Source organism: Carcharhinus amblyrhynchos, chromosome 7, assembly GCF_965287045.1.
Source record: "Carcharhinus amblyrhynchos chromosome 7, sCarAmb.v2.hapA, whole genome shotgun sequence".
NCBI classification, from domain to species: domain Eukaryota; kingdom Metazoa; phylum Chordata; class Chondrichthyes; order Carcharhiniformes; family Carcharhinidae; genus Carcharhinus; species Carcharhinus amblyrhynchos.
The window spans coordinates 124,937,460-124,952,844 of record NC_137330.1 but is presented as its reverse complement, the minus strand read 5'-3'; the positions used below and the strand labels follow the sequence as shown (position 1 = coordinate 124,952,844).

Here is a 15,385-nt window from a genome sequence, read left to right as displayed (position 1 = left end):
AGTAGATATTATGACTGTTATCCTCTTTAGCAGGAAAAATAGAAAGAATGAAAAGATTCCTATTTCAGTCAGATCTGCAGCCAAAGAGGAAATAAAAATTGCCAGCACTGTACTTCAATATTTTTAACATGCATTGTGGCAAATAGAATTTACCCAATGTATTCGAACGAGCTAATGACAGAATGTCAATTGCACACTAATCTTTGACAGGCTATTCAATTTGAGCATGAGATCCTTTGTGCTGTACTGTAGACACTAACCAGTTACAGTTCTACTTTTCAAATACATGCTCTAATCAGAAAATCTCTTACTCCCCATGTTCAACCACATTAAAAAAAAAGATTAAATAAAGATTTTACAAAACATATACCTTTCAAGCAAATGGGTCAATATCTTCAGGAAAAGGATCTTAATCTTACACTGTGAAAAAGGAAAAAAAAAGTCTCCATTATTATTTAAAATGAAATGTTTTCATCCCATTTTCCCCTCATCAACCTGCCCTGGTCTCTTCATGTCATGTTAAGAAAGCCCACCAATAACTCTACTTTCTCAGGAGGCAAAGAAAATTTGGCATGCCGTTCTGACTCTCACCAATTTTCACAGCTACATCCTTTCTGGTTGCATCACAATTTGATATGATTCCTACTGAGACTGCAAAAACTACAAGTGAACGAAGCCCAGTCCATCATGCAAACTAGTCTCCCATCACTGACTTTGTCTACATTCCCACTGCCTCGGCAAAGCACACCGGACATTCTCTCTTTCCACCTTCTTCTGTCAGGATAAAGATACAAAAGTCATGTACCAACTGACTCAAGAACAGCTTCTTCCCTGCTGCCATCAGACTTTTGAATGGACCTATCATATGTACTATGTTGATCTTTCTCTACATCCTAGCTATGACTGTAACAATACATTCTGCACTCTCTCCTTCATTATGAACGGTCTGTATAGCACGCAAGAAACAATGCTTTTACTGTATACTAATACATATGACAAGAATAAATCAAACACAGCCATCTGTTCCCCAACTTCCCTCAATTGAGGCACAGAAAGTATTAAGCAACATTAGCTTTTCCTTGTAACATAGCTAATGTTAAAAAAGAAACCTCCTCATTCTTCATCTTTCATATTGACAGAGGAACACCCTTCTTCTTTTATGTTATTACAAGAGCAAATTTACAAACCTGGTCTTCAACCCAGTCTTTACCCCTTCAAAATGATCCACATAATAAGTCTTCATCGATCACCGTCAAACAGCATTGAACGGGATTGTATTTTTCTTTGTTTACAAAATTTAATTCTCTTTCACATCAGATCAAAAATCATGTACAGTTTACAAATGAGTAAACATCAATTGCCCGTTAGATAAACTAAAGGACCAAAAAACAAAAACATTCTTGCTATTTTGAAGGCAGTCGATGATTTGACATTCAGTTCAGATTCTCATACATGACCACTCAAGTCTTTTAATATTGCACTTATAGGCTCACTTGATCGAAGTATTTCTCCAGCATAGGCTGTTGCTTCTGTTGACGCAGCAACCACCTTATGTAGAGATAGTTTCTACGGAAGTTAAACTCATTTTGCAACAAGATTTTACATGCTGAATTAATCATTCTGACAGTTATCCTGTGGCATTTGTACAATAAATTCATTGCCCCTTCATTAACTGGGGTAAGAGTAAGCACTTTAGCCTCAATCAGCTGTAACACAAGAATCATGGCTGCCTCAGAAAACAAGGTAATCATATTTACAGTATCTAAAATCAAAGGATGAAGCTCTCTCGAGACACAAATACCATCCATGACAAAGCAACTACTGATTTGACTACATCAAGAGTTTGTTGTTAATTCCGAAACTGTTATCAGTAGAAGACTTGTCATTTAAATATTAGTAAACATTAAGCAGTTGAATCCGCAACTTAAGAGTTTCTATTTACTAAGATGATTGACTCTTCTTAATGTAGCATGAAGTATTCTGATACCAGTTACTGTTATGACTGGGCAGAAGGATCCAAGAAAAATGTTATTTTTAGTTTAATCAAATGCAGAGGAAATGGATTAACAGAATTAGTTTTTAAACAGAAGAAAACATTTATTAAACATTTTTTATAAATGGAGTACAATAAAATACTCCTCTACTCTTCCTTTAGCTGAACACTTAGTCATTTAATATGGGTGACAAAATACATTTAATGTTAAAATCATCTCATCAGCATTCAAAGTCAAGATTGGCAGATTCCTCCTCAAATACCTCCAGATGACTGTCACATCAAAGAGCCTGAACTCCACTCCCAGAAATAAGCTTTAAAATCTTCTCTTGTAGTGAAAGATTCACTTCGCAATTCACATTCCAAACACGTGTTTTCCAAACATCTGGATGGCCAGAGCTTCTGCTTCACCTTTAGCATAAAATCCATGCCAGAATTTCAAAACAGCTTTTCCTGCTTCCACACACTCACATTCCACTACCTTTTGAGATACCAGTCATTACTTTACAATGTGTTCACAGACAGTAGAACAACAATTACTAGAGTTACTTTTAGAAAGCAATTTTCTAGTAGTTCTCAGCAATCCCAACCTTTCCTGGTTCTCTAAACTGAAGTCTGTTTTCCAAAGTCTCTGAGCACTTAGTTTTAGTCTTCCTGAAATCATTTTGTTACATCTCACTAGATCTCTGGACCTTGCTGGTGTTCATACTGGTGTTCTCTGTGGAACACCAGCTAGCTGTTTGAATCATTATTTCATGAAGGCTCCAGCTTCAAGCTGTCCTGAGACCCATCCTCTCTCTCTAGTCTCCAAATCAACTGATTTGTTTTGCTACAGAATTTAAGACAAAGGAAGCCATCTGCTCCTCCAACAGGTTGTGAGGCAATTGTCTGCAGTCTGCATTGTGAAACTCTAAAACACAATCAAGTCTCAGTTAGATATTGAAATGAAACCTCCATGCAGGCAAATATACTTTGCTCAGCCTGAAAATTTATTCACAGCTTTCTTACCAGCACAGAACCATTACATTAAACGAATCTAAATTATTTGATTTATTCTTGTCACGTGTATTAGCATATAGTAAGTATCGTTTCTTGTGTACTATACAGACAAAGCATAAACTACATAGGGAAGGAGAGATGCAGAATTTAGTGTTACAGTCATAGCTAAGGTGCAGAGAAAGATCAAGGTAGGTCCATTCAAAAGTCTGATAGCAGCAGGGAAAAAGGTGTTCTCGAGTCCACTGGCACACGTCCACAGACATTTGTATCTTTTTCCTGATGAAAGGTGGAAGAGAGAATGTCTGGATTCATGGTGCCCTGGATTGTTCTGGTTGTTTTTCTGGGGCAGTAGGAAGTGCAGAGTCAATGAATGGCAGGCTTCATTCATGACTCTCTGCAGTTTTTTTGTGGTCTTGGGCAGAGCAGGAGCCATACCAAGTTAAACCAGACAGAATGCTTTCTATGGTGCATGTTTCTATGCGATTTCTTTAGCCACATAGCCATAGGTGTATAAGCAGGTGATCATAGATAAAAGCTTCAGGGATTTGGATACTCCAAAGAATGAAGATAAATGGGTGACGGTGAGAGGGGCTGGGAGGAAGCAGCCAGTGTGGGGATACCCTGTTGTCATTCCCCTCAGCAACAAGTATACCGCTTTGGATACTGTTGAGGGGAACGACCTACCAGTGGTAAGCGAGGGTGACCGGATCTCCAGCACTGATTCTGTCCCTATGCCTCAGAAGGGAAGAGGGGAGAGCAGGAGAGCAATACTTATTGGGGACGCGATGGTTAGAGGGACAAAAAGGAGGTTCTGTGGCAGCAAAAGAGACCCACGGATGGTATGTTGTCTCCGGGGTGCAAAGGTCCGTGATGTCTCAGACTGTGTTTTCAGGATCCTTAAGGGGGAGGAGGAATCAGTCGTAGGTTGTGGTACACATCAGTACCAACGACATAGGTAGAAGGGATGGGGATTTAAAACAGGAATTTAGGGAGCTAGGATGGAAACTGAGAGCCAGGACAAAGCATGTTGCCATCTCTGGTTTGTTGCCAGTACCACATGTTAGTGAGCTGAGGAACAGGGAGAGAGTGCATATTAAATGTGGCCGCAGGGATGGTTGAGGAGAGAGGGTTTCATTCAGATGGATAATTGGAGCACGTTCTGGGGAAGGTGGAACTGTACAAACAGGTCGGTTTGCACCTGAACCAGAGGGACACTAATATCCTGGGAGGGAAATTTGCTACAGCTCTTCGGGGGGGTTTTAAACTAATTTGTCAGGGGGATGGGAAAATGAGATGTAGTCCAAAAGCCAGTGTTGAGGGTAGTGAGGTACTGAGGAAAATATCAAGGTCGCAGGAGTGTATAGGCAGACAGGATGAAGACTTGAAGTGTATCTACTTCAATGCAAGGAGCATCAGGAATAAGGTAGGTGAACTTGGGAGCGTGGATTGGTACTTGGGACTACAACGTTGTGGCCATTAAGGAGAAATGGTTAGAACAGGGACAAGAATGGTTGTTGGCAGTTCTGGGATATCGGTGTTTCAGTAAGAGTAGGGAACGCAGTAAAAGAGATGGAGGAGCAGCATTGTTAATCAAGGATAGTTTAACGGCTGCTGAAAGGCATTTCGAGGGTGATCTGCCTTCTGAGATAATATGGGCTGAAGTTAGAAATAGGAAAGGATCGGTCACGTTGTTAGGAGTTTTCTATAGGCCCCCAAATAGTAATAGAGATGTGGAGGAGGAAATGGCAAAACAGATTATGGATAGGTGTGGAGGTCACAGGGTAGTTATCATGGGTGACTTTAACTTTCCAAATATTGATTGGAACCTTTACAGGCCAAATAGTTCGGATGGGACACTTTTTATACAGTGTGTGCAGGAGATTTTCCTGACACAATACGTGGATAAGCCGACAAGAGGTGGAGCCACACTGGACTTGGTACTGGATAATGAACCGGGCCAAGTGTTAGATTTGTTTGTGGGAGAACACTTTGGAGATAGTGACCACAATTCAGTGTCTTTCATTATTGAAATGGAGAGGGATAGGGTCACACAGCAGGGCAAGGTTTATAATTGGGGCAGGGGTAATTATGCGATTAGGCAAGAATTAGGGAGCATAAGATGGGAACAGAAACTGTCAGGTATGGGCACAAATGAAAAGTGGAGCTTGTTCAAGGAACAAATACCGTGTGGCCTTGATAGGTATGTCCTTGTCAGGCAGGGAGGAAACGGACGTGTGAGGGAACCATGGTTTACAAAAGAGGTTGAATGTCTTGTTAAGAGGAAAAAGGAAGCGTATGTAAGGATGAGAAAACAAGGTTCAGTTGGGTTGCTTGAGGGTTACAAGATAGCAAGGAATGAGTTAAAAAAAGGGCTAAAGAGAGCTAGGAGGGGGCATGAGAAGTCCTTGGCGGGTCAGATCAAGGAAAACCCCAAGGCTTTTTATTCTTATGTGAGAAGTAAAAGAATGACCAGGGTGAGGTTAGGGCCAGTCAAGGATAGTAGTGGGAACTCGTACATGGAGTCAGAAGAGATAGGTGAGGCGCTGAATGAACTTTTCTTCAGTGTTCACTAAGAAGAGGGGCCATGTTTTTTAGGATAAGTGTTAATACAGGCAGTTGGATGGAGGGAGTAGATGCTCTGAGGGAAGATGTATTCGGACACTTTAGGAACTTTCAAGCTGTTATTGGATGGGCACATGGAACACACCAGAATGATAGGGAGTGGGATAGCTTGATCTTGGGTTCGGACATAGCTCGGCACAACATCGAGGGCCTGTACTGTTCTATGTTCTATATAAGGAGTATAGTAGGAGGGTGAGAACACAGTTTTGTGGGGCACCCGTATTGAGGATGATCATGGAAAAGTTGTTGCTGCCTATTGTGGTGTGTGGGTTATGAAGTCTAGGATCCAGTCGCAGAGAGAGGAGCCAAGCCCCAGGCCATGGAGTTTGGAGATGAAGTTTGTAAGAATAATGGTATTGAAGGCTAAGCTGTAGTCAATAAATGTGAGCACTTCATAACAATGGATGTCAGAGCCAACAGACAATAGCCATTAAGGCACACTACCTGACTTTCCTTTGGTACCGGGATGATGGTCGAAAAACAGACAGGGACCTCAGGTGTAAAGAGAGGCTTCAATTGTCTGCAAGTATTCCTTCGCTGGTCTGCCGCACAGGACCTGAGTGCTGGTCCGAGGCTCCCATAAGGCCAGTCGCTTTCCGCGGTTGACTTTCGAGAAGGCTGCTCTGATGTCTACGATGGTGGCATCGTATACAGGTTCGTCCAGCTCTCGCTGACCTCTTGCTCAAAATGGGCATAGTACTCATCAGGAAAGAGTGCAAGCAACTTTACATGCCTTCATCTTGTGGCCTGTTATGTCTTGCAGACCGTGTCACAGGCAAGCCTGGGCTTCCAGCTTGATCCAGGACTGTCTTTTGGCACCTCTGATCAATCTCCATTGATCAGATCTGGTAGGTACTAAACCTTATTTCTAATGTGTGCCCATATAAACATATATCCCTTAAAACTAACTCTGATTTCCTAAGAGAGAGAAAGAGAGAGTTTGGACATAGAGAAGAATTTCCTAAGGATGCGGCTTTTCACTGCAACAGTTAACTGTAAAAGAAGACATACAAGTCAACCTTTGAAGTCTTCAAAATTCCTTACAAAAATAAGACCAAGTATGCAATATGGTATGGATAGTTCAAAATATGAAAAAAATCATGTGGAATGGTTTATTGAATTAATTATACAGTTACCCTGAACCCAAACCACAGCATTTTAAAGCATCAAATGTATTGTCTACAGCAGCCAACTCAGAGAATCAAATTCAGTCATTTTAGTTATGGGATCATAAGGATCCCTCTAGACCAGATTTAATTTTTAGAATCATCTCTCTGCAACAAATCAGCTTCCTCTCCATTTTCTGAATTGAATATCCCACGTTGTTTTAATGATGAGAACATTTAGTACATTAATCACATCCCACAAGCTGATAATGAAACCAAATAAAACGTTGAGCAGCGAAATATGAATATTTCCAGTCTTCCCCCTTCAACCATCTACCTGCTCCATTTGGCATGAAAATGATTCTTGAATAGTTTGTTCAGGCAGACAGTCAAAGGTTAAACTTACAGATGTCAGACTTCTTGGTATAACTGCCATGTGGATTTTGATTCTTCATAGGAACCTCGTGATCTCCTTCGTATACCAATCTATTTCCTCATCCATTTCACCATCACCATGGAAAAGCACAAAAAACTCCTGCAAGCTATGTGCTGTTTCACATTGGAACGGTCACAAAACTGTCAATTCTCCAGTTTGGCTACTGGACATCAAAATTTGTCATCCAACGTGTCTTAATGAGAACTTGTCTTTTTGCTACTGTCTGGCAATGAGCCACTGGAAACTGGTCATTTTAGATCAAGGTTCTTTGGTAATCTCTAAGCAACACCTCTGCCATAACACTAGACTATTTCAGTGCATTAAGTGGCTAAATGAACTGATTGAAATTTTTGCTGGACTCTGGATTTGATTTGGCCCATTTAAGCGCACATACATCATACAGCATCAGATTTCTGGTGACAACGTAACCATTCTGATAATTTTTAGATCAGTGAGTGTTCCACATTTTGATAACACGAATATCTGCAGGATGGATTCCTCTTTCTTACATTCTCATACCAACTACTCACACCAACTAACTTTGCTTTGGCAGTTACTTGACTTAGTAAATGGATTAACAGTGTTATGACTTTCAGCTTGAAAGCAGCTGCATACATTTTTCTTTTTGCTGGAGGGCCAGTTACTGATCTAGTCTGACCCATGATTATTCATCATTCACCGTACTACACATGGTCATGTCTTAAAATCCCGCATAAATGAACAAGAACAGACAGGTATTTTAATGTGGGTAACCACCTTGTCACCGCCCTGCAACTCTTTGTCACGCACCCAAATTAGAAACAAAGTAAAGTGGCATTTAAACAACATGATCAAAAGCAGATTAAATCACATTAGGGACATTTTCTATAACACAATGCAAGTCTATAACCGTCTAAATATTTCAAATATTTCAACAATGATTTGTTGATACAGACACAATGAACCTCTTTCTATACTGTAAATCTTTCTAGGAGCTGAATATTCAATAAGCCACTTCACAAAGTTTTCTTTAAATGTGAACTCTGTCTTTCATATTAATATTTTGATAAAATTGAAAACAGACAGGTTTTTACAATGGTACCTTTTCTCCAGTCCACACATGAGCTGCCTAACACACAATGTGGAAATGCCAGCATTGGACTGGGGTGGGCACAGTAAGAAGTCTCATGACACCAGGTTAAAGTCTAACAGGCTTATTTGGTAGGACAAGCTTTCAGAGTGCTGCTCTTTCATCAGGTGAGTGGAGGATTGGGTTCACAAACAGGACATATGGACACAAACTCAGTTACAAGATAATAGTTGGAATGCGAGTCTTAACAGGTAATCAAGTTTTTACAGGTGCAGACAATGCGAGTGGAGAGAGGGTTAAGTACAGGTTAAAGAGATGTGAATTGTCTCAAGCCAGGACAGTTAGTGAGATTTTGCAAGTCCAGGCAAGTCGTGAGGGCTACAGATAACGTGACATGAACCCAAGATCCTGGTTGAGGCCGTCCTCACGTGTGCAGAACGTGGCTATCAGTTTCTGCTCAGCGACTCTGCATTGTCATGTGTCTTGAAGGCCGCCTTGGAGAAAACTTATCTGAAGAGACTGAATGCCCTTGACTGTTGAACCGTTGCCTGACTGGAAGGGAACACTCCTGTCTGGCGATTGTTGAGCGGTGTCCATTCGTCTGTTGTCATAGCTTCTGCACGGTGTCGCAGATGGTGAAAAACAGCACCAACCTTCTCAGAAGGCAAATACAGGAGACAGCAGACACAGCAGAAAGGCTATGACATCTTCTCCAAAGTCTTCAACATGTTGCCAAGGCCATCCCCACAACCACACTACGTGCCTTCAAACAACCGCGCAACATCAAACAGATCATTGTCCGCAGCAATCTACCCAGCCTTCAGGAAAACAGTGACTACGACACCACACAACCCTGCCACAGCAACTCAGCAAGATGGTCCACACGGATGCCATCATCTCACATGAGGACACCATCCACCAGGTACACGGTATGTATTCTTGCGATTCGGCCAATGTTGTCTATCTGATACGTTGCAGGAAAGGATGTCCTGAGGCATGGTACGTTGGCGAGATCATGCAGACACTATGACAATGGATGACTGAACACTGTTCGACAATCACCAGACAGGAGTGTTCAAAGAACAAAGAAAATTACAGCACAGGAACAGGCCTTTCGGCCCTCCTAGCCAGCACCAACCAAGCTGCTTGTCTTAACTAAAACCACCTATGCTTTCGGGGACCATATCCCTCTATTCCCATCTCATTCATGTGCTTGTCAAGACGTCCCTTAAAAGTCACTACTGCATCCGCTTCCACTTCCACTATCTCGTCCGGTAACGAGTTCCAGGCACTCACCACTCTGTGTAAAAAATCTGCCTCGTACATCTCTTAAAACTTGCCCCTTGCACCTTCAACTTATGTCCCCTAGTAACAGACTCTTCCACCCTGGGAAAAAGCTTCTGACTAACCACGCTGTCTCATAATCTCATAGACTTCAATCTGATGCAACCTCCGTTGTTCCAGTGAGAACAAACCAAGTTTCTCCAACCTTTCCTCATAGCTAATGCCCTCCATACCAGGCAACATCCTGGTAAATCTTTTCTATACCCTCTCCAAAGCCTCCACATCCTCTGGTAGTGTGGCGGCCAGAATTGAACACTATATTCCAAGTGCAGCCTCACTAAGGTTCTATAAAGCGGCAACATGACTTGCCAATTTTTAAACTCAATACCCTGGCCGATGAAGGCAAGCACATCGTATGCCTTCTTCACTACCTTCTCCACCTGCATTGCCACTTTCAGTGACCTGTGTACCTGTACACCCAGATACCTTTGCCTATCAATACTCCTAAGGGTTTTGCCATTTACTGTATATTTCCTATCTGTATTAGACATTCCAAAATGCATTACCTCACATTTGTCTGGATTAAACTCCATCTGCCATCTCTGCAAATCTCCAACTGATCTATATCCTGCTGTATTCTGATGGTCCTCATTGCTGTCCGCAAATCCACCAACCTTTGTGTCACCCTCAAACTTACTTATCAATCCAGTTACATTTATATATATTACAAACAGCAAAGGTCCCAGCACTGGTTCTTAAGGAACACCACTTGTCACAGCTCTCCATTCAGAAACACACTGTTCCACTGCTACCCTCTGTCTTCTTTGACCGAACCAGTTTTGTATCAACCTTGCCAGCTCACCTCTGATCCCATGTGACTTCGCCTTCTGCATTAGTCTGCCATGAGGGGCCTTGTCAAAGGCCTTATTGAAGTCCATGTAGACAACCCTAATCATCTTGGTCACTTCCTCGAAAAATTCAATCAAGTTCATGAGACACGACCTCCCTTCACAAAAACCACACTGTCTCTCACTGATACATTGACTTATTTCTAAGTGGGAATAAATCCTGTCTCAAAGGATCCTCTCCAATAATTTCCCTACCACTGATGTAAGGCTCACCAGCCTGTAATTACCTGGATTATTCTTGCTACCCTTCTTAAACAAAGGAACAACATTGACTATTCTCCAATACTCTGGGACTTTGCCTGTTCTTGTAGGCTTATCCACATACTGTCAGGAAACCCTCCTGAACATACCTAACAAACTCCTCCCCATCTAAACCTCTTACCCTAGCCAGTGAGGATCAAAGATTTCTCTCAAAGCCCCAGCAATTTCCTCTCAAGCCTCCCTCAGTATTCTGGGGTATAACCCATCAGGCCCTGGAGACTTGTCTACCTTGATATTTCTGAAGAACCCCAATACTGCTTCCTTTTTGATCTCAACATGATTCAAACTATCTAATCATCCTTTCCCCAGACTCATCATCCACCAAATCCTTCTCCTTGGTGAATACTGACACACAAAGTATTATAGGATGGATGTCAGAGGTAGGTTCTTTACTCAGAGGGTAGTAGGGGTGTGGAATGCCCTGCCTGCAGCAGTTGTGGACCCACCAACTTTAAGGGCATTCAAAAGGTCAGTGGATAGGTCATATGGATAACATTGGAATAGTTTGGGTTAGAGGGTCATTAGATTCGTTTCACTGGTCGGCGCAACATTGAGGGCCGAAGGCCCTGTACTGCACTGTAATGTTCTTGTAGGCTTATCCACATACTGTGTCAGGAAACCCTCCTGAACACACCTAACAAACTCCTCCCCATCTAAACCCCTTACCCTAGGGAGATTCCAATCAATATTTGGGAAATTAATATCTCCCATCATGACAACTCTTATTATTACATCTGTCCAGGGTCTGCTTCCCAATCTGCTCCTCAACATCCCTGTTACTATTGGGCAACCTATAGAAAAACACCCAGTAAAGTTATTGACCCCTTCCTGTTCCAAACCTCCTCCCACAGAGACTCTGCAGACAATCCCTCCAAGGCATCCATCTTTTCTGCAGTTGTGACACTATCCCTGACCAACCGTGCCACTCCCCCACCTCTTTTGCGTCCTTCCCTGTCCCTTCTGAAACCTGACACTTGAAGTTCTGTCCCTGAGTCATCCAGTAACCAGTCCTGTTACTTTTATACCTTGCCAAAATCTGCCTACCTATCTGTTCCTCAGTCTCCCGCTGGCAGTTGGGTAGCCTGTAGTAAACCCTCAACATTGTGACTATACCCTTCCTATTCCTGAGCGCTACCCATATTGCCTCACTGTATGAGCCCTCCGAGGTGTCCTCCCAGAGTACAGCTGTGATATTCTCCTTAACCAGTAGTCTAAATCCCCCAGCCCTTTTACATCCCCCTCTATCCACCTGAAACATCTGTACCCTGGAATGTTTAGCTGCCAATCCTGTCCTTCCCTTAACCAAGTCTCTGTAATGGCAATGTCATCATGGTTCCTAGTATTAATCCAAGCTCTAAATTCATTCGCCTTATTTGTTACACTTCTTGCATTGAAACTAATGCATTTCAGGCCACCAGACTCTCTCTCATTTGCAATCCCACCCTGCTACTGTTTCTCTGAGTCTTACTGGCCCTACACTCTCGTTCCCCTTCACCTTTGCTTCGTGCCCCACACCCCCCGCCAAACTCGTTTAAATCCTCCCGTGTGACACTAGCAAACCTCCCGGCCAGAATATTTGTGCCCCTCCAGTTTAGATGCAACCCATCTTTCTTATACAGGTCCCATCTGCCCCACAAGACACCCCAATGGTCCAGATATCAGAAACCTTCCCTCCAGCTGTTTAGCCACATGTTGAGTTGCACTATCTTCCTAAACCCTAGCCTCACTAGCACTTGGCACAGGGAGTAAGCCTGAGATTACAACTCTAGATCTCCTGCTTTTTAACTTTCTATCTAATTCTCTAAACTGCTTCTGCAGGACCTCATCACTCTTCCTGCCTATGTCGGTAGTACCAATATGTACCACGACCTCTGGCTGTTCACTCTCTCCCATCAGAAAGCTTTTTGTCCGTTCAGAGGTATCCGGGACCCTGGCACCAGGAAGGCAACATACATCCTGGAATCTCTCACATCCACAGAAATGCCTATCTGTACCCCTAACTAATAGAGTCTCCTATAACTATTGCTCTAGTCCTCTTTGTCCCTCCCTGTTTAACAACAGAGCCAGCCGTGGTTCCACTGCTTTGGCTGCTGCTGTTGTTATCCGGTAGCACAGTGGTTAGCACTGCTGCTTCACAGCTCCAGGGTCCTGGGTTCAATTCCCAGCTCGGGTCACTGTGTGGAGTTTGCACATTCTCCTCGTGTCTGTGTGGGTTTCCTCCGGGTGCTCCGGTTTCCTCCCACAGTCCAAAGATATGCAGATTAGGTTGATCGGCCGTACTAAGAAATTGCCCCTTAGTGTCCAGGGATGTGTAGGTTAGAGGGATTAGTGGGTATAACATGTAAGGATATGGGGGGTAGGGCCTGGGTGGGATCGTGGTCGGTGCAGACTCGATGGGCCGAAGGGCCTCTTTCTGCACTGTAGGCTTCTATGTTTCTATCCCCTGATAGCTCATCTTCCCCAACAGTATCCAAAATGGTACATCTGTTAGAGAGGGGGATGATCACAGGGAATTCCTGCACTGACTGCCTGCCCCTTCTGGTGGTCACCCATCTATCTGCCTGCACCATCGGTGTGACCACGTCTCTAAAGCTTCTATCAATGACACTTTCCGCCACCTTCACGCTCCTAAGTGCGTCCAACTGCTGCTCCAACCTTTCCATACAGTCTGTAAGAAGCTGCAATTGGGTGAACTTCCTGCAGACATTGCTGTCCCACATCTCACAAGTGCAACATATAACCCCACTGAGTGACATTTCGAACACCAATTAAATTATTTGAAAAAATTTATAATACTCTTACCTTCACTTTTACTTTCTCACAGTGGCCTTTTTTTTGGTTAGAGGAGAAGGGAATGAGGGAAACACTGATGTAGTGATTCGGGTTTACCAGTCCTTGACACCAGATCTTCTGCTTCCCACTTCTTGGTAAACGTTGCTGATCTGACTTCTCCCAGAATGCACCAGTGAAGTCCCTCAGCCACCTCTACTGGGTGTTCCTTTCCAGTCGGGGAACACTTCAGCAGTCAAGGGTATTTGGCCTCTAATTTTCGGGTAAATGTTCTCCAAGGCGGCCTTCAAGACACACGACAATACAGAATCACCAAGCATAAACTGATAGCCAAGTTCCACACACATGAGGACGGCCTCAGCCAGGATCTTGGGTTCATATCACATTACCTGTGCCTGGGCTTGTAAAATCTCACTACCTGAGACAATTCACACCTCTCTAACCCTCTCTCCACTCGCATTATCTGCACCTGTAAAGACTTGATTACCTGTTAAGGCTCGTAGTCCATTATCTTGTAAATTGAGTCCAAGTCTATATAAGCCTTGTTTGGGAACGCAATCCTCCACTCACCCGATGAAGGGGCAGCTCTCTGAAAGCTCGTGCTACCAAATAAACCTGTTGGACTTTAAGCTGGTGTTGTGAGACTTCTTACTGAGTATAACACACCAGAAGTCAAAGTAATTTTTACACTGCTTACTGTGTTAGTGAAATACCAGTATCATCTCCTATAGAACAAGAATCCACACAGTTTACCATACACATTCTATTTGGCATCAGGACAGAGCAATGAACTCAACAGAATCTGCAAAGTTATTTACCAAACAGAATCAATAAGTTTTAACAAGTACAACAGTGAAGGTTTTTACTCTTCTGGCTGCAAAGTTCCTCAGGTATATGAACCTTGACAAAAAACAAAGAGAGCCAAATATTGACTTTGTTTCGCTGATAAGACCCTTTTAATTCTCAGGAAACTGTCCTTTGATGAAGCAATTTCCTTAACTTTGAGTTCAATGATCAGCTACATTGACTAAAGTTCAAAGTGTCAAGAATATCTTAATTCTGCACACACCATGTTTTGTTAACTCTTCATTGTACATGTGGTGAGAGTTCAACCATTGACTATTTCCCTTAGATTTTCCTTTACCAATTAACTCCCAAATAATTGTATGAGGCAATTACAGTTAGCTGGAAACAGGTTTGGAGGTTGGGTAAACCATCAGCTCTGGGCTTATTGACTGCGTAGCCTGTCAGTCAGGGTGGGCCACATGCAATATGAGCGGCTTTGGACAGCTGGCACCATCAGGTCGGGTTTGCTTCTTGGGGGCAGGCTGTGTAGGGAAGGGCTGTGAAGAGACAGTTTGGTAATCCCGAGTGGTAATGAAGAGGTTAGGGTATTCCTTGGTTTGAAGGTGGGGGAAACCCTGCAGGGAGCAGCAGCGAGAGTGAAGTTGGGTGCAGGTGAGGGGTGGGTGTTCCTCAACTGCTTTACCTGTATTTCCAGTGTTACATGGACCACCAATATTCATTACAAACCCACCAACTCCCACAGTTAACTCAACTGGAGCTCCTCACACCCTGTTCCCTACCAGGAATTCATCCCATTCTACGAGTTTCCCGCCAGCTTCGAAAATGGTACTTCTGACATTTTCCTATACAAGGGTTCCCATCCCACCACTGTGGCTGACAGAGCACTCAGCCATGTCCAACCTATCTCCACACCTCTGGCCTCACCCCATCTACTCCCCCTCAAAACCACAACTGGATTCCCTCATCTTCATTTTTCACCCCACCAGCATTTGTATAAAAAGGATCCTCTGCCATCTTAACCCACTCCGGCATGATGCCATCACAAAACACATCTTGGCCATATGCCACCCTGTTAAATCATGGATGATGATAAATGCCAAGCTGCCCAAA

At 43.1% G+C, this 15,385-nt stretch overlaps 1 protein-coding gene across 2 annotated transcripts in view; it reads right to left on the bottom strand.

The window, feature by feature from the left end:
* The window catches only part of tjap1 (tight junction associated protein 1 (peripheral)), a 164,012-nt gene that overhangs the window by 120,771 nt on the left and 27,856 nt on the right, over nucleotides 1-15,385 (bottom strand). Inside the window, exons 1-2 of one of the 2 annotated variants that reach the window (XM_080193093.1) lie at nucleotides 6,059-6,131; nucleotides 371-420 (exon numbers count right to left, since the gene is read on the bottom strand). The gene's annotated coding sequence lies outside the window, so the exon portion shown is untranslated. Of the gene's footprint in view, nucleotides 1-370; nucleotides 421-6,058; nucleotides 6,132-15,385 lie in introns of those variants that run through there. The other variant, XM_080193095.1, reaches the window with a different exon arrangement.